Source organism: Cervus elaphus, chromosome 5 (assembly GCF_910594005.1).
Source record: "Cervus elaphus chromosome 5, mCerEla1.1, whole genome shotgun sequence".
NCBI lineage: Eukaryota > Metazoa > Chordata > Mammalia > Artiodactyla > Cervidae > Cervus > Cervus elaphus.
The window spans coordinates 9,060,951-9,088,199 of record NC_057819.1 but is presented as its reverse complement, the minus strand read 5'-3'; the positions used below and the strand labels follow the sequence as shown (position 1 = coordinate 9,088,199).

Below are 27,249 nucleotides of genomic sequence, written 5' to 3'. Positions count from 1 at the left end.
TAAAATTTAGTTCTTCAGTCACACTGGCCATATCTCAAGCATTGAACAGTCACATGCGGCCTGTAGATAACTCATTGAATATTGAGAATATAGACCATTTCATCATGACAGTACATCAGATTGACAGGTCTGCTCTGAACCAATTTGAAAGGAATTTGTAACACCCTACACTTCAGTCCTCAATGATCACATCCCCCCCAGTCAGCAAAAAGGGGGCATCCCATTGGATCACCTTAAATGAAATTTTCACCAATTTCAGAATCTTATCCATGAGCCTCTTCCCATGCCTATCAGAAGCCCAGGTATTACTGCATTTCGGCGGCTCCAGGTAGAAAAGAGGATGCCGCCTCCGAGTCCCATTACCTTGGATCCCATCCTGCTTGGAAGAGACCAGATTGTTAAAAATTATTCCACTTGAGCCATTCAAAGCCTGCTTCCCAGTGGTGTATGCTCCCTTGGCGTGTGATGCTGGGTAGCAACATGTGAGGTGATTCTACCTCGATGGGCGGAGCAGTATTCATAATTTATCACTGCACCCTATGGCCACCCACCTGCGGGCACACGGGGCTGCTGGGGAGTGATAAGAACTGGAAACCAGACCTCCTTCGAGATTATGTTACAGCTATTGCTGATCTCTGATTAGTCACTTACATTCCTGACAGGTCACCGTCAGGTCCCAGATGAGCTCTGCTTAAAAAAAAACAAAGTAAAAATTCTCTCGACTTGATCCAGCTCAGCAGAACTCTTGGAACCCCGTCTTGACTCCCTTTGGAAAACTTTACGTCCTCCAATTCAGGGAAGCAAAGCGACAGGGTGACTTCGAGATCCAGAATACGGACATGCTGGCTATCCCCAGATTTCTTCTATTTTCATTTTATTAATTTTCAGAAGTAAATAGAATGCACGTGTGCTTCATTAAAAAAAATTATAATGTTCAGATATCTATGAAACACAGACTCACATACACAGAGGACAGACTTCTGGTTGCCAAGGGAGTCGGAGAGGGGAGGATTGGAAGTTTGGGGTTAGCAGATGCAAACTGTTACATATGGTTTGCTCACAGTGTAGCAGGGTCAGGACTAGGATGTGCTAAGTGTCTCAGGGTGCACAATTTGAGAGGTGTCAAAAAACTCAGTAATTGCTTCAGTCAGCTTGGGCCATCATAACAAAATACCACAGGCTGGGTGGCTTCAACAGCAGAAACTCAATTTCACCGTCCCTCCACCTTTTTACCCTATGTGTGTGCTTGCTAAGTCACTTCAGTCGTGTTCGACTCTTTGCGACTCTATGGACTGTATCCTGCCAGGCTCCTCTGTCCATGGGATTTCCCAGGCAAAAATACAGGAATGGGTTGCCATGCTCCCCTCCAGGGGATCTTCCCAACCCAGGGATCGGATCCATATCTCTGTGTCTCCTGCATCAGTAGGTGGGTTCTTTATCACTAGCAGCACCTGGAAGTCCCCTTTTCACTTTTCTACTCTATACAGGCCCTCAAAGGATTGGGTGATGCCCATCCACGTTACTGAGGGCTCAGTGGTAAAGAATCTGTCTGCCAATGTAGAAGAGGCAGGTTCGATCTCTGGGTCAGGAAGATCCCTTGGAGGAGGAAATGGCAACCCACTCCAGTGTTCTTGCCTGGAGAATCCCATGGACAGAGGAGCCTGGCGGGTTACAGTCCATGGGGTCGCAAAGAGTCAGACACGACCTAGCAACTAACAACAACAACCAATTCAAATAGTAGTCTCTTCTGGGAACACTCTGACAAACCCAGGAATTACACTCACCACATACCTGGGCATCCCTTAGCACTGGCAAGTTGACACATAAAATTAACCATCACACCTGATAAGAATTTTTTGAGTCAAATATGAATAACTTCATTTTGCAGAGTAGTAAAATATATATTTGAGAATCCAAGTAACCCACCAAGGTCAAGGTCACACAGCTTGTAAGTGGTGACATAGGCAGACATGCAAGCCAGTGTTCTTCACCACCGTGGCCGAGGCTGGGGAAATGTACCTAGTTCTCATTTAGCAGGTTCTGGCATAGTCAGGACAAAAACACTCTCATTGTTTCTTTTTCTTTTCTATTCTGGTTCCCTTGGGCTATGTTTAAGAGGTGGCACCAGCATTTTACAACCATCTTAGTAAACACAGAAACAAGCTAGAATCCTCGGTGGGTCCTGAATCCAGGGGGAGATTTTGATGCGGTACAAGATATCTTCCAACAGACTGAATATTGACAGAAAGGAGCAAAACTGTACTGCATAAGCCAAAAAGTTCACTCGGGTTTTTCCATAGCATGTTACAGAAATGAACTTTTTGGCCAACTCAATAATTATACAGTGGAGAAAGCAGAACAGCACCTCTGCTAGGTGGCAAAAGTTAACATCATCAAGGGGCAAATGAACATGGTGAACCTTTGGTTTTGATTCCCTGAGAAAGCAACATCACCTCTGCAATAACATTGACCAGAATGCATAACTGGAATCTAATCTCTAGGAAGTATCAGCCAAACACACGAGATGAACAAGGTTCTATTAACCAAATGGGGTGAGAGGGACTATATTCTTCCTAAATGTCAATGTTACCTAGACCAGGCAAGGCTGTGAAAAAGTTCCAGGTTAAAGAAAGCTTAAGAGGCCTGACAACTAAACATGAAATCTAACCCTCGATTAAATCCTGCACTGGAGAGTGAAAGATGATAGAAGTCATTTCAGGACTTCCTGGTGGGCCAGCGGCTGAGACTCTGCGCTCCCAATGCAGGGGGCCCAGGTTCAATCCCTGATCAGGGAACTAAGATCCCACATGCTGCAACTAAGAGCTTGCATAAAAGTGAAAGTCGCTCAGGTGTGTGCAACTCTTTGCGACCCCATGGACTATACAGCCCATGGAATTCTCCAGGCTAGAACACTGGAGTGGGTAGCCCTTCCCTTCTCCAGGGGATCTTCCCAACCCAGGGATCGAACCCAGGTCTCCAACACTGCAGGCGGATTCTCTACCAGCCGAGCCATCAGGGAAGCCCAAGAATACTGGAGTGGGTAGCCTATCCCTTCTCCAGCAGATCTTCCCAACCCAGGAAGTGAACTGGGGTCTCCTGCATTGCAGGCAGATTTTCTACCAGCTGAGCTACCAGGGAAGCACAAAGAGTTCCCATATGCTGCAATGAATATGGAAGATCCTGCATGCTACAACTAGGACCCAGTGCAACTGAATAAATAAATATTTAAAAAGAAAAGAAAATGACTTTGTGGTAAAGGGAGCACCGAGGATAAAGCAAATGGGATAAACTTCTCCCAGGGAGGGAATCTGGGTGAAGGGTGTATGGGTCTTCTTTGCACTCCTCTTAATTCTTGTATTTAAGTTTCAACATTAAGAAGAAAAAGAAAAAAAATGACATAAAACCATTCTTCCTTCTGACTCCAGGTTTGGTTTTAGTATGTTTCTGATAATTATAGGGCTGATTATATTGGTCGTATTCCTAAAGAAATTCCTCAAGACCCTTTTAGTGTTCTGGCCACCGAATTCCATTGTGGGGAATGAAATTCAGTTCCATACTTTCAGTTCCCCACATATACCTTGAGCAATTCTTGGGACACCAGTTGTGTGTCCTGCGATTCAACTCCATGCTGACACTATCTACCCACAGGTAACAACAAATCCCATAGGTTAGGGGTTCAGTCCTATAAGACGGCCCACCCCCAGCCCTCACTGCTGATGCCAGTCCAAGTCCAGGTTGTTACCTGTACTTCTAGCCAACTAGCTATAAACCAGAGGAGGTTCCCATAACCCCCTCCTGAGGCTCAGTTAACTTGCTAGAGTGGCTCACAGAATTCAGAGAAACATATTATGTACTAGATCACTGGTTTATTATAAAAGAATATAACTTAGGGAACAGCCAGATAAAAGAGATGCATGGGGCATGGTATTTGGGAAGGGAGCATGGCATTCCACATCCTCTCTCTCCAAATCTCCATGTGTTTGCCGATCCGGAAGTTCTCTGATCCCTGTCCTTTCGGGGTTTCTATCAAGGCTTCATTACACAGGCATGATTGTGCCAATTAAGGAAGGCCGCTCACCACCCAGTTCTACAATAATTAAGTCATTAGTCCCTGTAGTCGCTGCCTTTCAACACACCCTGAAAGGAATTCAGGGCGGAGATCAGGAATGAGGCACTCTGTGCTCTGGGAAAATTGGCAAAACACACCTTCAGTTAGATATTTTCAGGAGAAAGTTTGTATGTTCCTGAATTTCATACTTAGGAAAGCACCAAAACCATTAATCAAGATATCTGTTCCTTGTGACCAGCCGCAACCTTCCACTGAGACATGGGCTTGAGTTCAGTATCCTTAGCTAAAATCACACATATGCTGATGTCCCCTTATACCTCTTTAGAATAGTTTCTCAGAGTCTCTGAAAGGCTGTCTCCCAGGCTAGAGTCTTCATTCAGTAAAGACACTGAATATACTCCACTCACAGCTTTTACATTGTACCTTTTCTCCCCAAGTTGACAACTGATTAAATCATTGGCCAATGGAGGCTGAGTCAGCTTCAGTTCAGGTCAGTTCAGTCATTCAGTTGTGTCCAACTCTTTGCAACCCATGGACTGCAGCGCACCAGGCTTCCCTGTCCATCACCACCTCCTGAAGCTTATTTAAATCCAGGTCCATTGAGTCGGTGATGCCATCCAACCATCTTATCCTCTGTCGTCCCCTTCTTCTCCCGCCTTCAATCTTTCCCAGCGTCAGGACTGTTTCAAATGAGTCAGTTCTTTGAATCAGGTGGCCAAAGTATTGGAGTTTCAGCTTCAGCATCAGTCATTCCAATGAATATTCAGGACTGATTTCCTTTAGTTTTGACTGGTTGAATCTCCTTGCAGTCCAAGGGACTCTCAAGAATCTTCTCCAACACCACAGTTCAAAAGCATCAATTCTTCAGTGCTCAGCTTTCTTTATAGTCCAACCCTCACATCCATACATGACTACTGGAAAAACCATTGCTTTGACTAGATGGACCTTTGTTGGTAAAGTAATGTCTCTGCTTTTTAATGTGCTGTCTATTCAGCTTACCAGCCCCTCTTCTGTCCCTAGAGAGGGAAGGTGGGTGCAACCAGCCCTATCCACAGGTTCATCTCCAAATGCACCTCATTAACATAAAAATATGCTTTCTATCACTTATAATACTTAGGAAATTCCAAGGATTTGTGAGCCAGAAACTGTGGACAAAGACCAAATATGTATATATATATTTCTTATAAATCACAATATCATATCCAAATTGTTTTAACTATTTAACTTTCTTTGTACTTTTCTTTGTTGGCAAAACAAAATAAAACACCAAAAAATTCCTCCTCCTTCCTACCCACTCCCAATTATATCTGAAACTTACTTCTTATCCAAATGTTCTTGCTTGTCTCCTGGCCTTCACAATAACCAGTGCAGTACCAGGCACAGAAGTACCTCAAGATACCACTTTAAAGACTCAAAATTCTCTAAATCTAAGGTGTGATTAACATCTAGTAGTAGGATATGACCAATAAAGAACCTAGTCATACTGTGTGGGAACAGTGACAGACTTTCTTTTCTTGGGCTCCAAAGTCACTGCAGATAGTGACTGCAGCCATGAAATTAAAAGACACTTGCTCCTTGAAAGAAAAGCTATGACAAACCTAGACAGCATATTGAAAAGCAGAGACATTACTTTGCTGACAAAGATCCATATAGTCAAAGCTATGGTTTTTCTAGCAGTCATGTATGAATGTGATAGTTGGACTATAAAGAAAGCTGAGCACCAAAGAAGTGATGCTTTTGAACTGTGGTGTTGGAGAAGACTCTTGAGAGTCCCTTGGACTGCAAGGAGATCAGACCAGTCCATCCTAAGGGAAATCAACCCTGAGTACTCACGGGAAGGACTGACGCTGAAGCTGAAGCTCCAATACTTTGGCAACCTGATCCGAAGAGACAACTCATTGGAAAAGACCCTAATGATGGGAAAGGTTGAAGGCAGGAGGAGAAGGGAGCAACAGAGGATGAGATGGTTGGATGGCATCATCAACTAGATGGACACGAGTTTGAGCAAGCTCTGGGAGTTGGTGATAGACAGGGAAGCCTGGCGTGCTGCAAAAAGTTGGACACGACTTAGCAACTCAACAGCAACAGTAAGAATATGGCCAATAAAGAACCTAGTCATACTGTGTGGGAAATATGGTATGTCAGAGATACTGATCCTGTCTTTATTTACATTTTTGATGTTTTATTCATCATTGGAATTTTTGCATTAATTTTAATTTTTAAAAAATATTGTTTATCTTGACTATTTTTTGGCAGTCATTTAATTTTACACCTTTGCCTCATCCTAGTTCCAGACCTACTGATGTTCAAAGTCCATTGATTAAAAAAAAAATCAGAAGCAAACAGAAAAAAAGCATTAGAGAATTCTGGTGTGGTTATGTGTCTGGTAGGTTTATTCCTTACAATAACCTATAAGATAGATCCTGTTATTGTTCCTGAAACAGGGCACAGAGGAGATGAATAGCTTGCCCAAAGTCACAAAGCCAGAAAGTCAGCTATAGCACCTGATTCTTCTATATTCCACATTTTCTTCAAAATGTTTGCTTTATGAAGCATGATTAAGCCAAAATATCATAGCAACTTGGGTTAGTAACAGCTTGAAATGATCTTTTAAGAGCCATGTAATTATCATAACTGATTTTTCAAACATGCTGTGAAAATGAAGCTGAAAAGATGTAAAACACACACTAACCTCGGGAGTGACCTTTGTTGGGGAATTAGACCCTGGGGCTCTTGTATGGGGGCGGCAAGCCTGGCATCCCGCCCATCGAGTTTTTTGGGGGAATGGTGAACAGGACTCCTTTTCAGGGAGAAATACAGACAAACACCTCATATCTAATCTTCTAAAAAGTGAACTGAGGGACTTCCCTTGTGGTCCACTGACTAAGACGCTATGCTCCCAATACAGGGGGTCCAGGTTCGATCCCTGATCAGGGAACTAGATTCCACATGTCACAACTAAGACCTAGAACAGCCAGTTGGCTTTTTTCTTTAAGTGAATTGAGAGGTGCTGGGACCAAAACCACCAGATTAAGGTGGTTTGAAACATTCAGAGAATGTTTTCAATGAATAATTTTTATCAGAGGCACAGTTCTTGAGGCTCTAGCCTATTGTGCTCCACTTCACTTGGCTAATAAATAACGCTACTCTTTCTTTTTCTTCCATAAAAAACAAAAACAAAAACAAAATAGTTTTACCATGATTTGAGCAGTGTTTTCCCATAAAATAGAGACCATAGGGTTATGTTTTTTTCTGTCTTACAAGGGGGCAATTTTCCCCAGTCAAGAGACACACGGGGGCTGATTTTTGGAGTCATCAACACATTCTAAGGGCTTCCCTTGTGGTTCAGCTGGTTAAGAATCTGCCTGCAATGTGGGAGACCTGGGTTCGATCCCCAGGTTGGGAAGATCCCCTGGAGAAGGGAAAGGCTACCCACTCCAGTATTCTGGCCTAGAGAATTCCATGGACCCGTATAGTCCATGGGGTCGCAAAGAGTCAGACACGACTGAGTGACTTTCACTAACAGGTTCTACATACACTGAGGGCAAACAGTGTCTATACTTGTAGACATTAACGACCAGTCTGCAGTTACTTCATTTTCTTCTTCATCAGTAAATATTCATTGAGTGTCCACAGAACAAAAACTCGGGAAGATCTATGACAAATCCCTATACTTAATTTGGTGAATCTGCCATCAAAAGCCACAGTGCCAATTCTGACACATCTACTGGATGACAAAAGATTTCAGAAGAAATTTCAAACACCAGAGAGTGGCAGAAAATTCTTATCAGGTTAAGTTCTGTGTCTGCTATAGAACTACACTATTTTTTTTTTTTTTTAGTTTTTCCTCCAATTATGAAAATGTTTTGTTTCAAAAACACACCAATTGACAGAACTGCACAGCGACTACCCACATACACACTACCTGGGTTCAATCATCGACACTTCACTCTATTTCATCATGTAGCTATCCATCAACCCATTAGGGGTGTTTGTTAGTTGCTTAGTCATATCCAACTCCTTGTGACCCCATGGACTATAGCCTGCCAGAAGCCTCTGTCCATGGAATTCTCCAGGCCAGAATACTGGAGTGGGTAGTCATTTCCTTCTCCAGAAGATATTCCAAATCCCGGAATCGAACCCACGTCTTTGGGGTGTTTGGTGGTACCTTTAAAAATAAATTGCAAACTTCAGTAGGTTTCCCCCTGAATACTCTAGCAAGTGCATCATAACCAGAGCTCAAGCTTCTTTCAGAGTTCCTTTCTTTTTTGTTAAAATGTACATTCAATGAAATGAAATGGACACATTTAAATGTACCAGGAGCTGTGTTTTGACAATTAGATACCCAAACTGCTAGAAGTGATAAAATACAGTTGTTGTCCCTGAAAAATGGTGGGTTCAAGGGCTGGGGGAGGTGATGGGGAACTGGTGTTCAGTAGGAAGAGAGTTTTAGCAGAGCTATACTACTGAACAAAAGTAACACATCTTCAACTTTGAAACGGAAGTTACACTCTACCCTTGAGAGCAGAAGGGAGAAGTCATTGCAGGGGGACTGAAGGAAATGACCCCTGCCATGTCCATCCATTCCCATCACATGGAATTCTATTCTGACTCTTTTTTCTAAAACATGTAGAAAGCTCTCCTGAGGAGGTAAAGTACATAGAACTTCTCCTAACAATTTTCCTTCCAGGGTACTCCACCTTTTCCCCAAGAAGCTCTTTGCTCTGAGGAGGGCTCAGACTTTGTGTCTGGATGTTGGACCAGGCGTCTGGGGATTTCAGAGATTCCCACCCCACGTGGGCATGTGCTCTCTCAAGAGAGATGACCCAGGCCGCCACTCAGAACTTCTGCCCCCCATGGAAACCAATCCTCAAGGCCTTCTGAAGTCAACTGAGCTCAAGAAGGAATTATTTGCCATGTTGTATTATTAAAATATTATTAAAAAAAATTATCTGCCATCTTTGATCATTAAGATATGAAAGCTGGGATAGCTGAAAACTCTAAAAATCAACAGAATACAGATACTCCTGCAAATTTTCTAAAATGGATTACCAACTCAGATGCCGACTGATGGATGGTTTAACAATATCAGGATAATAATGAAGAAACACTGAAGTGTATGACATGTGAAGGATTATTTCATAGCAAATTTGAATAATAAACAAAAAAAATGAGTCCCTTTCAACCAGGAAAATTTATCTGTGGCGTAATGCCATGCCCAAAGCAATATTTAAATGATACTTAAGTGAGCAGTCTGTCAAATTATGTCCACTATTATAATATTCATTAATTTTGAAAGAAAAACTTATACTACATTAAACAAACAAACAGCACTCTGACATACACAGAGACCATCCCAATCCAATGATTATTTTTGGTTTAACAACCCAAGACGACAACTCTAAAGCTAGGTGAAACAAAGGGATAAAAATAGTGTGATTTCCTGGAAATCCCACAATGCAATTTCACTTTGAACTTGCAAGCAAATATCCAGGCATGATCTGCATGCAAGTGGGTGGCGCTTTGTTCTAGAACGATGGGTCCCAATTAAAAATAATGAGGCTTGTCTCCAGCCGCCAGACCCAATTAGAGATAATGAGGAGTGATAGCTCCAGAAATAGATTCATTTTTCTCTGATAGACGAATTGGGACAGGGGTCTTGCTAGGGGTCACTGGGATAGTCCTGGCAACAAAGCATGGGTCACTCAGGCTTAAGAAGCCCATACGAATCCAGTTATTAAATAAGGAAGTAGGAATAACCCCGTACATCGCTCATTCATCAGCCACTTACACCCCAGCACATTCAGATCTACGTTGTTAGCCAAACAGGGTGACTACTGACATTAAAACCTTTTGAATAATGACCATATCATTTAAATGATTGCTTTAAAAAAATGAGGAACAGAACATCTGTGGCTAACTTCACATATGTCTGTGTATGTTCACGCACAAGTGTATATGAGTGCAAAGAGTAACGAATAAGCAACAACAAATACAGGAGCACATGTTTGCACTTTTGGAATAATTATGGACTTGCAGAAAAGCTGCAAAGATGGTACAGAGGGTTCTTGTATAACCTTCATCTAGTCTCTCTTCTCTAGCCCCTTGGATAGCAAGGACATCAAACCAGTCAATCCTAAAGGAAATCAACCCTAAATACTGAAATCAACCCTCCAAAATTCTATCATTGGGAGGACTGATGCTGAAGCTCCAGTACTTTGGTCACCTAATGCAAAGAGCCAACTCATTGGAAAAGACCCTGATCCTGGAAAACAGTGAAGGCAGGAGGAAAAGGGGGCAACAGAGGATGAGCTGGTTGGATGACATCCCCGACTAAATGGACATGAGTTTGAGCAAACTCCATTAGACAGTGAAGGACAAGGAAACCTGGAGTGCTACAGTCTATGGGTCACAAAGAGTCAGACCCAACTTAGTGACTGAATAACAAGAAGTCTCTCTCAGTGTTCATATCTTTTGTAACCTGGCACGTCTATCACAACTAAGAAATGAAGTTAATCTTACCATCAACTAGACTTACTAGCCTGGGACTGTAAGAAGAGAGATTAAGATGGTGTGATGGGGTTGAAGAAGGGGGACAGGGCTACAGCAGGAAGTGATGTAGGGACATACAAACTGCTGGGTCCCCGGGGAACCAGGACAATGATGAAACTGCTCACCAGATGGAAGAGATCACCTGGACAGGTACAGACAGGCAAGCAGTTTGTGCCCGAGGTGTCTGATTACCCTCTTCCAGCAAAGGCTGCTTCAAGCTGACAGGTACTCAGCAAAGAAATGCTTTCTAGATGGAGTCCTTGCCCTTAACGAAGAATGTCATCAAGGATACAAATGTCTTGTGTAAGCCTTCAAGAAGAGAACTAAGACATTCTCAGGATGATACATTTGGAAAGATTCAGTGAGAATTCATCATCTTTACCCCCAGTTCCCTGAGCAAGATTTAAAACTCTAAAGAAATGACAACTTTAACATGTTGCAAGGGGTTGCGGACTTCCTTGGTGGTCCAGTGGTTAAGAATCTGCCTGTTAATGCAGCAGACCATGGGTCTGATCCCTGGTCTGGGAGGTTTCCACATGCCAAAGACAGTTTAGCCCGTGTACCACAACCACCGAAGTCCGCACTCTACCGCCTGGACTCTGCAACAAGACAGGCCACTGCAAGGAGAAGCCTGCTCACCACAACTGGAGAGTAGCTCCCACTCGCTGCAACTGGAGAAAGCCCGCACTCAGCAACAAAAACCCAGTGCAGCCAAAAATAAAGAAAATTTTTGTCTGGCAGAACACCACAATATTGTAAAGCCACTATGCTGCAACTAAGAAGAAATGCATTTGAAATAAATAAGCAGATAAACATTTTAAAAAGAAAAGGGGTTGGGTTTTGCAAACATATCTTAATCATGAAGAGGGGGGAGTTTTTAAAATGTTTGGTAGGTGGGGTTTTCCAAAGATGGTCACAATAGTATCTCCTATTCCACTGGCTCTTCTAGATTGCTCCATTCCCCTATCAAAAGGTGGAGTCTAATTCTTCCCTTGAGTCTAGGTGGGCTTGTGATTCACTTGTAACCAACAGAAGGTGGCAGAAAGGACACTGTGTGGCTTCTGGGCCTAGGTCAAAGACACAGCCGCCATCACAGCAGCTCCGCTGCCCAGCGGCTGCCACGCTGTGTGGAAGCCCAGCTATGTGGAGAGCCCACCTGCAGGCCCTCTGGTCAGCAGCCCTAGCCCTCCAGTCTCCTCAGCAAGGGGCCAGATGTGAGAGTAAGCGAGTCTTTGGATAGTGTGAGCCCAGCTATCAGATGACGCCCATCTCAGCATTCCAGTCCTCCAGCTGAGGACTTGGACATCAAGGAGCCAAGACAAGCCCTTCCTACTGTTCCCTACTGGAAGTCATCACCCACAGAACTGGTGAGCATAAGGAAAGCATGGTTGCCTTATACCACTGAATTTGGGGTGGCTTTTTATTGCCCAACAGTAACCAAAACAATGAGGCATATTCTCTCTTGATTGACCTCCATGAACCAAATCCCAAGACTGGCCACTGCGTTCCATCACCCGTTGAACACACTGGTGACATCCAGGCCTGTTGAACTCTCAAAAGCAGCAGGAGACCTTCAAGAACCTTGCTACACAAGGTCCAGGAACCAGCAGCCTCAGCACCATCTGGGAGCACTTAGAACTGTACCATCTTGGGCCCTATCCCAGACTTACTGAATCAGCATCTGTATTTTTATAAGATTCCCAGGTTAAAATATGAGTATAGCAGAATGCACGGCAGATGCTATGCCCAAAGACCAATCAGAGTTCCTTCCTCCCTTGCCTCCTATAAAGCATGGAAATGTCAAATACTGGGTGTTCCAGGCTCCCTTGCAGCTAAGGGAGGCCTCACAGGCCACGTTGAGCCAAAGAGCTACAAGTGGGAGTGCATGGGAGAGGCTTCCAGGAAATCGTTCTAAAGAATAAAGATGCAATTTACACGTAGGCCTTCCAACACATCACTAAACGTTTAAAAAACATATCGTTCTCTGCGTTTAATTGCTACACAGCATTCCAACCATAGACCCACCTTGTGCAACCCCTCCATTTCCCTAGTGATGGATACTCCAACTGCAGCTCACAATTGCCTCGAACACCAGCATGATGAACATTTCCGACATGTTCTCTTTTGAACATATGCACAAGTCCTCACAGGAGTGAATTCCTTGGAGTGAGACTAGTGGGTCATCAGACACACACTTACGTAATTTCATTGCATTCTGCAAAACCTTGTTCAAGAATGATCACAGAAGTCAGTTTGTCCTTCCTTCACTAGTGTCTTAGGCTCCTGTTTCTCTGTATCATTGCCATTCCTGGGTACTTTTGGGTTCTACAATCTTCGCCAGTCTCATGGGTATAAAGTGGTATTCCACTGCTGTTTACTTTTGTGTTATTGACTATTTGTGAAGTTAGACAGAATGATTAACCAGACATGTTGATTAGCTAATCAGAGGAACTTTTTTCATATGCATGAGTGCATTTCTGGGTCTCTGATCTATTCTGTTTCACTGTTCATTTGTACTTTCATTATGCCTTAGGAGTGTGAATTAATAATTCAGATTGGAATTTTATCAAATGGTTTAATTAAGGAGAACTGACATATTCACAGTGTCAAATTATCACATCCAAATCACTAGGAAATGCAAATCAAAACTACAGTGAGATATCAATTCATATTCAGTAGGATGACAATTTTATATATGTATATATATATACACACACACATATATAAAGCAATAACAAGTGTCGGTGAAGACGTGGAGAAAGTGGAACCCCTGCCTGCTGCTGGGACTGTAAAAGGGTACAACTGTTATGGCAAACAGTATGAAAGCTCCCAAAGTGTTAAAAATAGAATTCCCATACAATCCAGCAGTTCCACTTCTGGGTATGTCCAAAAGGCTTCAAAGCAGGGACTCAGATATTTGTACATTCATGTTCTTAACAGCATTATTCAAAATAGCCAAAAGGTGGAAGCAATCTAAATGTCCATTTATGAGTGAATGGATAAACAAAAATGTGGTGTTACACACACAAACAGAAGATTATTATTCAGCCTTAAAAAGGAATAAAATGCTGACATATTCTACAACATGGCCAAACCTTAAACACATTATACTGAGTGAAATAAAACAAATCAAATTCAACTGGGAGTACAACAAACTAAAATGCTTCTCACAGCAAAGGAAACTAACAACAAGATTAAAAGGCAACTAGCAGATGGGAGAAAATATTTGCAAATCTCATTTGGAGAAGGGAATGGCTACCCACTACAGTATTCTTGCCTGGAAATCCCATAGACAGAGGAGCCTGATGGGCTACAGTCCATGGGGTTGCAAAGAGTCAGACACAACTGAGTGACTAACATTAACAACTAACACATCTGATAAGCACTTAATATCCAAAATATACCAGGAACTCATACAATTCACAGCAAAAAAAAAAAAAAAAAAAAACCAATTAGAAAGTGGGCAAAAGACCTGAATAGGCATTTTCCCAAAGAAGGTATACAGATGGCCAACAGGCGCGTGAAAAGATGCTCAGCATCAGTAATCATCAGGGAAACGGAAATCCAAACTACAGTGAGTGATTATCTCACACTTATTTGAATGGCTGTCATGAAAAGATTGCTATTGTTGTTTAGTTGCTAAATTGTGTCTGACTCTTTGCAATCCCGTGGACTGTAGCTGCCAGGCTCCTCTGTCCATGGGATTTCCCAGGCAAGAATACTGGAGTGGGTTGTCATTTCCTCCTCCAGGGGGTCTTCCGGACCCAGGGATTGAACCTGCATCTCCTGCACTGTAGGTTCTTCTACCACTGAGCCACCGGGGACACCCTAGATAAAAGCTAACAAATGCTAGCAAGAGAAAACGAAACCCTTGTGCACCAGCGAATGTAAACTTGTACAGCCACTACGGAAAACAGTGTGGACTTTCTGTAAGCAACTGAACCAACAGATATAGAATCAACAGAAATTGGTTGGTTCTAAGAATAGAACCAACCCCACTTCTGGTTATATATCTGAAGGAAACAAAATCCTTTTTTTGTAGAGATATGTGTCCTCCCTGTTCATTGCAGCATTATTCACAGTAGCCAAGGTATGGAAACAACCCAAATGTCAATTGACAGATGAATGGATAAACTCAGCATGATATGTAAACACAATGGAATATTATTCAGCTTTAGGAAATAGGAAATCCTGCCATTTTTGACTACATGGATAAAGTCAGAGGACATTACGCAAAGTGAAATAAGTCAAAGACAAATTCTGCACAGTATCCCTTATATGTGAAAAAATAAAAAGAAATTAAAAAAGAAAGCCAAACTCAAAGAAACTGAAAAGTAGTTGCCAGGAGTTGGGGACTGGGGACAAGGTTGGTAAATGGTACACATTTTCAGCTACATTATGAATGAAGTCTGAAGAGCTAATAAAAAAACATGGTGACTATGGCTGATAACACTGTCTCATATAATTAAAGACTGCTGAAAGTAGATCTTAAATTAACCTGATGGGGGAAATCACAATGTGAAAGTCACAATGTATATATGTTTATCAAATCATCAACGTTGTATACTTTAAATCTTACAATTGTCAATTATATCTCAAAAAAAGAAAAACACCAAGTCTTGGATTCCTTGTTTTAGTGGTATATAACATTTGCTAATTGATTGAGGTAAGAACACTTAACAGAAGATCTACCCTCTTAAATTTTTACCTGTATAGCACAGTCAGTGTGTTTTACTGGCACAATGTCCTACAGACATCTTACCCCATCCTCTACCTTCATAGGCTCCTCTCCCACCAGGAGCCCACTTCTTTCTTCCTATTTCCCAGACCAGAGAAAATCAGGTGGATAAACAAAGCATTAGTGATTTAACATCTGAATTTTAAAACACCAAAAAGAAATGAGATACAGCATAAAAGAATGGCTTCATACCACCCTGACCAAGCAGAAGAGATATTTCGAGAGAAAAACAGGCAAGTAACTGGACTGCCCTTGTACACAGGGTCTCTCCAAGTGTCAGATCCCAGGGAGTGATCCACTCACCAGAAGACCCTGCCTGATACTACCATGCCATAACCTGAATGTTTTGGAAAAGAGAAGGAGAAGGAAGACTGCATTTCCTGATTCTGAAAGCTAAAGGCATGTTTGAATTGTAACAGCTAGTTTTTATCTGTCTGTGGAGCCTGCCAATGCAAGAGACAAGGGTTTGACCCCTGAGTCGGGAAGATCTCCTGGAGTAGGAAATGGCACACCACTCCGGTATTCTTGCCTGGAAAATTCCATGGACAGAGAAGCCTGGTGGGCTACAGTCCATGGGGTCTCAGAGGGTCAGACATGACTGAACACACATTTATTTTACTTTACACTAGGCATCTCATGTAAGTGGAAAGATACAATATTTGTCTTTTTTGTGATGGCTTATTTCATTTAATATATAGTCCTCAAGGTTCATGTTACAGCAGGTGTCAGAACTTCCTTTTTTTAGATTTTAATTGGAGGCTAATTACTTTACAATATTGTAATGGGTTTTTGCCATACATTGACATGAATCAGCCATGGGTGTACATGTGTCCCCACATCCTGAACCCCCCTCCCCCCTCCCTCCCCATCCCATCCCTCAGGGTCATCCCAGTGCCCCGGCCCTGAGTGCCCTGTCTCATGCATCGAACCTGGACTGGTGACCTATTTCACATATGGTCATATACATGTTTCAATGCTATTCTCTCAAATCATCCCACCCTTGCCTTCTCCCACAAAGTCCAAAAGTCTGTTCTTTACATCTGTGTCTCTTTTTCTGTCTTGCATATAGGGTCATCCTTACCATCTTTCTGTATAATAGGTTCCAGTTTCAACCACCTCACTAGAACTGATTCAAATGCATTCTTTTTAATAGCTGAGTAATATTCCATTGTGTATATGTACCGCAGTTTTCTTATCCATTCGTCTGCCAAAGGGCATCTAGGTTGCTTCCATGTCCAAGCTATTGTAAACAGTGCTGCGATGAACATTGGGGTACACATGTCTCTTTAAATTCTGGTTTCCTCAGTGTGTATGCCCAGCAGTGGAATCGCTGGGTCGTATGGGAGTTCTATTTCCAGTTTTTTAAGGAATCTCCACACTGTTCTCCATAGTGGCTGTACTAGTTTGCATTCCCACCAACAGTGTAAGAGGGTTCCCTTTTCTCCATACCCTCTCCAGCATTTATTGTTTGTAGACCTTTTGATAGCAGCCATTCTGATTGGTGTGAGATGGTACCTCATTGTGGTTTTGATTTACATTTCTCTGATAATGAGTGATGTTGAGCATCTCTTCATGTGTTTGTTAGCCATCTGTATGTCTTCTTTGGAGGAATGTCTGTTTAAAAACTTCCTTCTTTTTTAAGGCTGGATCCTACTGAGTTCTGCTTATCCATTCACCCATTGGTGGACACATGGGTTGCTTCCACCTCTGGGCTATTTTCAAGAAGGCTGTGAACATGCGTGTGACATTTACTTGATTTAAAATAAACTGGGGGTGATTTTAGATTAACAGAAAAGTTGTGAAGATTATACAGAGAGCTCTTATCTACTCCTCACCCAGTTTCCGCCATACTATTTCATATTCCCATGGTACATTTATCACAACTAAGAAACTGCAGGTGGGACATTTCTATTAACTGTGCTCCAGACTTGATTCAGATTTTACCAGTTTTTTCCACTAAGCCCCTTTCTTCTTCCAGGATCCAACCCTGGAAGTACACCACACTGCCTTGAGCTGTCATCCCTACCCAGTCCCCTCTGATCTGGAACACTTTCTCATTCTTTATTTTTCATGATCTTGCCAGTTTTAAAGGGCACAGGTAAGGTATTTTGTAGAATGTTCTCCTTATCAGTAGACGGACATTAGCAATTTTAGAAAGAATATCACAGAGGTAAAGATGCTATATGTCTTCTCACCCCATCTCATCAGGGGTCCATGGGATCCACATGTCATTGCTGATGTTAACCTTCATCTCTTGGTTAAGGTTGTATGTACCAGGATGCTCTCCTACGACATTACTATTTTTTCCCAGACCAGCCCCACAGGGAAGGGGGAGGAAAGAAGAAAGAATTGTTAACTATATTCACCTCCTAGAGGGCAGATGATGTATTGGGTAGGCCAAAATGTCTGTTTGGGTTTTTCTGTAAAATGCTATGGAAAACTCCAAATGAACTTTCTGGCCAACCCAATATATACATATTTGAGATCTTCCATGAAGAATATTTCTTGTGTCTCTCCCATTTATCTATTTTTCTTCAATCATTTATGTCAGTATGTACTCATGGACATTTAAAGGGTCAGTTATAATCCATTTTTTGGGCCATCCCTTGCTTTTCTAAACAGTGTATCAATAACTATACATTTTGAACTTCATACTTTAACACGTTTCAAACTTGACAGGCTTTTTACAAGGAATGAGTCTTGCCTCGGTGTTACTAATGTCATTGATATTTATGACCACAAAGGCCACATTGATCATTCTGAACAAGTGCCTATCCAACCCAGCACCTGAGAAACAGAACTGAACTGAGGGCCAGTTGCCAACCATCTCTAGAGTAATCCGGAGAAGCTTCCAAGAGTCCCCTCAAGACGGGGCTGCCAGACCCTTCTGGGCGGGTAATTAACTGGTTCAGAGGACATGGTCATTATCACTCAGTTGACTCACGGCTGTCACAGATCCCTGGGTTCAGAAAAAGCAATAAAACGTGTGTGAGATGCAGCTGCTTAAAAGCAAGACAGTTTTTGGAGTCAGACATAACAGTGTTCACTCAGACTTGTGTTCTGAGCTCTGTAACAATACAGTGTTTGGGAACAGAATGCTTAAACAATTCATTTGGATAGAGGTTTTGCTTTGGTTTTGAGAAACAAATTCTAAAAAGCTAAGACAATGATGCTAAGTTCTTTTTTTTTTTTTTTTTTTGATGCTAAGTTCTTTAAAGCATTCAGGTTCTTGGGTTTTCTCCTGCTTGGAAAATTATTCCTTACCTTTACATCTGAAATCAAACAGAGATTTTGGGGGGAGAACTTACACGGTTTTATGTAGATGTTGCATATGCATCTTAACTACCACTGAAATGGCTATGCTCTTTTTTAAAATTTTATAAAGAGCTGTTAAAAATATAAATAAAAAGAAAACAGCCTTCCTTCGTTCAGAGTCCCAAGAACACACTGTTCTCTGCTGCTCTGCTCAATAACTCAGTCACGTCCGACTCTACGATCCTGTGGACTGTAGCCCACCAGGCTCCTCTGTCCATGGCATTTTCCCAGCAAAAATACTGGAGTGGGCTGTCATTTCTTCCTTCAGGGGATCTTCCTAACCCAGGGATTGAACCCGAGTCTCTTGCATCTCCTACATTGGCAGGCGGATTCTTTACCACTGCGCCACCTGGGAAGCCACATGTTACAGTAAGTGACCGCCAAGAGCACGCTGGCTGGTCACTTACTGTAACATGGTTTGTATTCAAGGATGTGTGTATGAGGGTGCTGTTTTCACTCTCAACAGAAAGCATGTCATGGGGTTTGCAGTCTGAGCTCTGCAGACTGACAGTTTCAAAATTAGAGGCATTGTATTTAAGAGAGCTTTTCATTTCTCACACAGATTAATTTCTGAAGCAGAGAAACCTCCCCAGCCCCTAGTCCACACAGCAATTAGTGAATAGCAAGTATTGGGTTTTGACAACGAGTCCTCTGCCAAATTCCCACTGCATGCCCCACTGCGAAGTCGCTCTGTATGCAAATTCTAGTGGAATTTACAAGAGTTCGATCTAAGCGCACTGACAGGACGCCTCTCACATGCGCTGGGTAGGTTTCAGGGCACACAGGAGGCACTGTAGAATCTGGGGCAGGCTAGGTGCTGAAACGCAGGCATCCTTAGGGACTGAGCACCCCAAACAAGTCAGGCACTAGGACCTCTACCGCATTCTCCAGGCTGAAGTTGTGGAGGTCTTTTTGTCCGTTACATCCATGCATGTAATCAGTGATTGTTCCTATTGTAAATCCCAGATTCACCATCTGTATGCTCCAAAGGGCTGGGTGATTGTTAATACGCTGTCCCTATGGGATTAATCTGCAATTTCACACTAAATGATTTTTAAGTATAATTTGTTACAATGATACAACATTACCATTTCTAAAACAAACAGCCCGGATTGTTACCTTGCAATGAAAAGCAAAAAGTTTGTGTGCTACTGTTTCACATTCATTTCGTTTTAGACACAAATAAAGATATGGGAAAAAAAAAAAACCCAGTCCAGAACCTTGGGAACGGGTTTTATGAAAGGAATACATTGCTTTTTATTCCTGGGGAACAGTATCTGAACCTGTAGTAGTTATAAAAGGGAGCAAGTTGTCTGAACAGTCTTTTAAAACCACTTAGATTTGTTTGGTGTTTGCAGAATAAGGGAGTTTACAGTAAAAACAAAACAAAACTCTGTTGAGCAAAGAAGTGTTAAAAGTTTTTTGTAGACAAATGAGGAGCCTCCAAAATCAGTCTTCGATACTAAAAAGAGCTGGCTCCAAATGTGCAGAGAATATTTTTTTCCATGTCTTGGTTTGTTACACAGAAGATGTTACTCCAAAAGTTTTAAAGCTATGAATTTCAAACTATGTCATCTAGAAGAGAATATTATTGGAAAGCAATCTAATGGCAGCCAGGATACCAAATATTGAGACATTTGTGTGCATTTTACTAAGAATGAAGACTTTCCACTAGATTGAAACAAATGCAAAAATTCCCTTCCCCCACCCCCTTCTGCCCAGGAACATTTTAGGGTGAGTTCAAATGTTCCTTTTGCGGATCAGATGGTTGAGATGTTGGAAGCAATTCAAGTTACAAACTTTGTTCAATTTTTATTATAATCCGCCCCATAAACTAAATACATGACATCTATGGGACCTATGTGGGGGCCAACAATTCCCTGGGATGGAACTTCATCCATCTCAGTGGGATGTGCCTTGTCCCAAGCTATGCATCATTTACAAAGATGCCTAAAAGGGCTTGCCCATCAGAAACCACTGGTTGCAGAAGAGTTGGAGGGCAGGGCCCCCCATACCACTTCTTCCCATCCTCTGACACCATCAGGTAGAACAGACAACGTGAACCAAGTCTGGATTATTTCCTCATCTCTCATGTGGGTGCAATCACACCCACCTCACAGCATTGTGAGGACCAAGAAAGATGCCCAAAGCACTTAACATATCATCCAACAGAGTAAGTTTTCCAAAAAGGGTAACTTACTATTTTTATTAGCTGTTGACAATCTTTCTGAGGTTCTGACGGCATCACAGGCACAAAATCCATTTCACTTTTGTCTTCATTATTATAAGAAAAACAACAAAGACCCATAAACACATGGTCAGAGGCCAGTGGCGAGGACCTTGGCCTGGGGTTGGGCAATAAGGAGTGGTAGAGCCTGTGGCAACCTGGAGAGCATGTGACCATCCCTCTAAGGGGTGGGGGGAGGGGGCAGCAGCATTCGATCTCAGCCGAGGGCTCCCTCATGGGATCATGGGCCTGGTGCATCCAACTTTTCAGATTTTTCAGGAAAAGCTGGAAATCCCAGCTTGAAGATTTTCCAACGCCGGCTTCTAATTCAAAAGTTTTTAGAAAGAAAGCCCATGAGCCAAACAAAGCCTGCTTATGGCTGCGTGTGGCCTGCAGCACCCTGGCTGAGGACGCCTGCTAGAAGCCAACAGAAAAAGACAAAGAAATCAGAATATAGAATGGAGTAACCGCCACAGGGCTGTCTTATAATGTAGACTCAGATTAGATGTGGAATGGCACATTAACTGTACCCAGAACACAGATGGAGAGGCTGCAGCCATATACTCGGTACAAAATGAGAAAATATATACACACACACAACAAAGCATGCAGAGGGACCGGATTAAATCAATGATAGAATTCCCAGGTGAGAGCTTTCCCCTGCATGATGACTGCTAAATGGATTTCCTGGTGGGTAAACGAAGGGCTTGGATTGGGTAAAAGTATGATTGGGGGCAGAAGATAAGCACCTTGGGTATTTTTTTTACACCTAAAATGGCATTATTTTGAGGGAGCCTAATTTCTCCCGAGATGCCAGAAAAAGGTGGTACAACCTTTCTGATTATGAGAGAGATGTGGTAAATCCAGACTCTATTGATTTTTCTTAAACTTTTTATTTTGTATTGGGGTATAGCTGATTAACAATGTCATGATAGCTTCAGGGGGACAGCAAAGGGACTCAGTCATACCTATACATGCATCCCTTCTCCCCCAAACTCCCCTCCCATCCAGGCTGCCACATAACTCTGAGTGGGGTTCCTTTGCTGTGCATAGGTCCTCGTTGGTTACCCATCTTAAATACAGCACAGACTCGACTGATTGTAAAGGTTGAGAGAGTTTCCCAGAGTAACTCAGTTGATTCCTTATTTGCTCCAGGAGAGTCTAGCTGCAGAATAAGGACTTTAACGAATACACAATCTGGAAACACAGCCTTCATTGGTTGAGCATCTCCTATACACTGGGTGTGGTCTCCAAGCCTCACTGAGCCCTGAAGAGTGGGTGGTGTTTTTTAGAAACAGGGAAACAAAGTCACAGGAATAACTCATCCCAAAGCCACTGACAAGGGAGGGGCAGCACTGAGACTTGAACCCTGGCTGGCCTCACAGCTGAGCCATTACACTCCTCCCAGGGTGCTGTCCCCCCATTTACAGAGTTGGCAGGGAATGGATGGTTCTAAATATTCTAACTCAGGTGGATGTTAAGATGCCTGCAATTATTTGCTTTCCAAAAATAAAACATGCTTCAAGTCAAGATGATGCCAAACAATCTGATAAATCTTTATTTTTTATTCAGAAAGTGAGCATTACAATAATGTAGATAGTCATACTCGCCAAGAGCTATACCCAACTTTTTAAAATATTTTTATTCTAGGAGCCCGTTTTAGTCTCTACTTGGATATTTAAACTTAAGCCAAATAGAAAGACACCTTCCTGATAGTTTCAGTATGGTTGTTGCCAAGATATATACGGTGAAATTGATATCGCATTTTTTCCTTTCAAAGGATTTATTTTTGTACTCCTCTCCATCATCACAATTAGGTGTAATTATATTTGTTATGGGCTTCCCTGATAACTCAGCTGGTAAAGAATCCACCTGCTATGCTGGAGACCCTGGTTCGATTCCTAGGTCAGGACGATCCTCTGGAGAAGGGATAGCCTACCCACTCCTGTATTCTTGGGCTTCCCTCATGGCTCAGCTGATAAAGAATCAGCCTGCAATGTGGGAGACCTGGGTTCAATTCCAGGATTGGGAAGATCCCCTGGAGAAGGGAAACGTTACCCAGTCCACTATTCTGGCCTGGAGAATTCCATGGACTGTATACATTTGTTAAAGCAACAGAAGCTTACTTGTTCAACTTTAGTAGAAAAATAGCTACTGTACTTGGACTTGGCACTGACATTCAAGGATAAGGTGTGGAATTCCACAGAATTTTGGCACTGGGTGGGCCTCAGATTTAATCCCACTTGTCTCTGGTCTGTGAGCCCCTTTCACCTCTTCTCAATCTCTGCATCAACAGCTGGGAGAAGGGCACTTTCTACGGTCCGAGGTGACAGGCTGGCCTGGAGCTGCTGTCTCTGTTAGAGAAAGTTTTTTTCTTATCCTGGTTAAAATAAGCCCTGGAATCTTATAACCCAGCGATCTCAATTTAGCTTTGGGGGAGTCACAGGTGAAAAGCCCTCTGGGTTTTATTCTTTCAACACACAAATTTTCAAACAAACAAAAACATACTCCAAAGAAAAAAACTTCATAAAAGGAATGCCTAGACATCACCCAAACAACAACTAAATTAGAGTATTATAAAGGGAAAGAGAAAACTCCAGCAACCTGCTTGGAGCACATTCAAGGGTGCCATTCAACAAAAGGCTGAATTTATTAGCTGCCAACAACCTTTCTGAGGAATAGCACAGGGCAGTGATGGAACTGGATCTGGGTGGAGGCAATAGGGTATCATCTAGATTCAAAAATCTTAGAGTACTCCTTTCCTGAAAACATCCAAGGGTTTAGCATCCTTTTGTTAAATAAGACGTAGGCCAACAATGATAAGCGGCAGTTCCTCTACAAACGTGCTCCCAAAGAACCATAATACACATATCAGTCATGCTAACAGGAGCAAAAGAGATCAACAGCCAGGGTACTTTCATGGTCTCCCACAGCAAAAAAAAAAAACCCATTCTGTCCTCCCCATCTGAGGAAGCTGTGTTTAGAAATCAAACAGGCGCTTCATGTTGCCGTGGAACCAACTTAGGAAATGAGAATCAGAAATTACTGTTAGAGGCAGCATCAACTTTCGGTAGTGAACCCTGGGTATGCTTTTTCAACTGAAAACTCTCTTAAGAGAAAATACCACCTGATTAGGTTTTTTTTTTTTTTTTTTGCAATAGATGAAGCAAGAAAAAAATTTTTAAGCCTATAAGCATCCTGTGTGCCAGATACAGGTCTGGGTGCTGTGGCCTGGAGGGGTTGTTCTAATATAATCGTACCTGAAAAAAAACCTTGATATCTCTGCTTCGTGGACCTGCCCCGTGGTTCACTATGCCAATCAATGAATTAGACTGGGAGAAAGAGAAGTGATTATTTATTGCTATAGATCATCTATCTCTGACCACGTTCCCCTTGCCCCTTCGCTGCCAGAAAATCAGAACAATAAGTAAAGCAAAAGTCAAGAACTTAGTAGAAAGAAGAAGCAGTCGTAGTCTGTAACAATATGGAATTGCTACTTGGTCAAACAAAACCTGTTTTAAACTTGCTGGTGGTTTTAGTTGGTAAGTCGTGTCGGACTCTTGTGACCCCCTGGACTGTAGCCCACCAGGCTTCCCCGTCCATGGATTTTGCAGGCAAGAATACTGGAGTGGGTTGCCATTTCCTTCTCCAGGGGATCTTCCGGCCCAGGGATCAAACCCAGGTCTCCTGCATTGTAGGCGGATTCTTTACCAACTGAGCCACCAGGGAAGCTTGCTGAGTAGTTTTTAATCCTTCCATACCAACTCTGTTCCTACACACTGTTGTGAGGAACTGGTCTTTCCAGCTATGACTGAGTTGGTTTTAAGCTCATAATCAACATCACAAACATTTCTTACATAGTTGTGGGCACCCAAGCTCTGAACAGACCAGGCAAATAATATACTGCTCAACTACCTCAACTTCAGAAAAACTGGCCCAAGTTGAAACAGTCTCTGCTACACCAAACCAGAGAGCGAGAGAGAAGCCACATGCATACCTATTGTTTCTGCTCTCTTCTGCCTTCCTTTGGTAGTCAGAGGACTGATGAACTGTTGAGGCTTTGGGACATCTTGCTAGCAGGGAAGCAGGTCCGCTTGCGAAATCAGAATCGATCTGAGGCTCTTGGTAACCAGAAGCAAATGATAAGGGGCCATATAGCCATGGAAGCAGGTGAATTTCATATTCTTCCATTCAAAAAAGAAAAACAGGGTAGAATCAGTCATCTTTATTTAGCTCAGTGAGATCATCTGGTACAGGTGCACACACTTAATCATAGAATTACCAGAAAGTCTTGTTAGAGGATTCCCCTGTTCTTCCCTTTTATGGTTCTAATTTCACCCCAGGTGACTGCTCTAATCCAGCAGGTTTGAGAATTACCATACATTTATAAAAGGGAGAAGATGTATTAACCTAACAAAAGAAGGATTTCTGCCAAGTTACCTGGGTTTTCTGAATAACTCTAACAGTAGGCGTTTGAGTGGCAATGTTTTCACCAACCAATCCTGGAGCAAAAAACTCAAAAGCTCCACTCTAGGGAAACGATAGTTGCCAACCAAAACCCCTGCAGAGAGGTCAAGTTCCTGAGGAAAAGGGGATTCCAAGGAACTGCCCAGGACATCCTGAATCTCTAACTTAAACAACTATCTTCTTTTAGTGAGAAGTCTTTGCTCTTTTTTTCCCATAGTGCATGAGTCTGCAGAAATTCAAGATTGTCTGCCTTTTATTTTAAAAGCTTTACTGAATCTGCCAGTTTTCAGAAGGGAGACTTCCTTTCCAAACCATCCTAAAGATATAAAATTATACCTGGATGAAAAGGACTGTTACTTCAAAAGAAGGTTGTCAAGTTACCACTACTCCCTCAAACTGGCCACCTCCCCGCCACACACACTATTTACTGACAATTCCCTTAAGGATTAATGCAAATAAACCCAAATGCTTTGAATGCTTACAACTTAACTTCTGAACTAATTGTAGGTCATTTGGGGACATTCAAAGCAATGTAAACCATCTTTGGAACTGGTCAAAATACATAGTTTCAATACTTGCAGGTGTCGAAGGGATGAAAACTGAGAAGTTTCATGACCATGACCTTAACTAGTATCTGTAAATTACATTCTCCCCACCCCCAGAGAATGCAAGCTGATCTATTTACTCCGGGCAGAGAAGAATGAAGCAAGCGCGCCCAGGTGCTACAAGAAAACATTCGGGACATGGAGCACGGCCAAGATCACAGCCCACCTGAGTGAGAGAGAACACCCAGGCACACCCAGCCTAGGGAGCTCCGGCTCCTTCTTAAAAGTAAACAGAGAGTCGGAAAGACTTCCCGGACACGGGTGCGGAGACCCGGCTCCCCTGCCCGCTTCGGGACAAACAAATCACGTGAATACAGCCTCCAGAAACCCAAGAAGCACGGGATGCCCGGCCTGACTCCGCCAGAGGCGCAGACTCGGGGGCAGGTGCTGTGGAGTCGCGGGGGCCGAGGTTCCAATCCCCACTCCGCCCGTGCGCCCTCGTCCACTCATTACCGCTCAGAGCATCAGTTTCCCCAAGAGGACCATCCTGTCCCCTAAGGCGCTGGTGTGAAGGATAAACCAGGCGGCAGAAACAAGCAGATAAAGGATGACTGTGACTATTATTATTGTTAAGTCGCCGAATCCTGTCGGACTCCTTGGTCACCCTTGGACTGTAGCCCGCCAGGCTCCTCTGCCCATGGGGATTCTCCAGGCAAGAATACTGGAGTGCGTTGCCATGCCCTCCTCCAGGGGATCTTCCGGACCCAGGGATCGAACCCGCGTCTCCTGCACTGGCAGGCGGGTTCTGACCCATTGCAAATTATTCCAACAGAGGCCCAAGACGGAGGCGGGCCGAAAACGCAAACTTCCTCGGAGGATCAAACTAACTCAAGCTCCACCTAGGGGCTGGGGAGACCTTTGTCCGCGTTCGAGCCCCGCCGCCCGCGGCCCGCGCCACCTTTCCCGCGGCGGGCGCGGGGCGGGGCAGCCGGCGGCGCGGGCCGGGCGGCGGGGAAGGCGGGAGCGCGGGCGCACCGGCGGGCCACGGCCGCCAACGGCTCGGCTGCGCTCTGCTGGGCTCAGCCGGTCGCGCGGGACCGCGAGCGCCGCAGCCTCCACCGCACCCGCCGCCGGCCGGGCCTAGGGACCGGCCGCGCTCGCTCCGGGCAGACTCACTCTCCACGCGGGACGGGGGCTGGCGGACCCCGAGTACCCCGCCCTAGCGGTCCCAGCAGGTGCAGGCGCCCGGCTCCAGCGCTCCGGACTCCGCGGGCCTCTCCGGCCGCGCGCCGCGCCGATCCGCGCGGGCGCAACTTTCTTAAAGAGACAGGTGGCC

At 43.4% G+C, this 27,249-nt stretch overlaps 1 protein-coding gene across 1 annotated transcript in view; it reads right to left on the bottom strand.

Moving 5' to 3' along the window:
* MYO1H (myosin IH) overlaps nucleotides 1-27,247 on the bottom strand; it is an 89,555-nt gene extending 62,308 nt beyond the window's left edge. The window contains exon 1 of the mRNA XM_043901564.1: nucleotides 27,090-27,247. The gene's annotated coding sequence lies outside the window, so the exon portion shown is untranslated. The remainder of the gene's footprint in view (nucleotides 1-27,089) is intronic.
* Nucleotides 27,248-27,249: the final 2 nt, after the last annotated feature.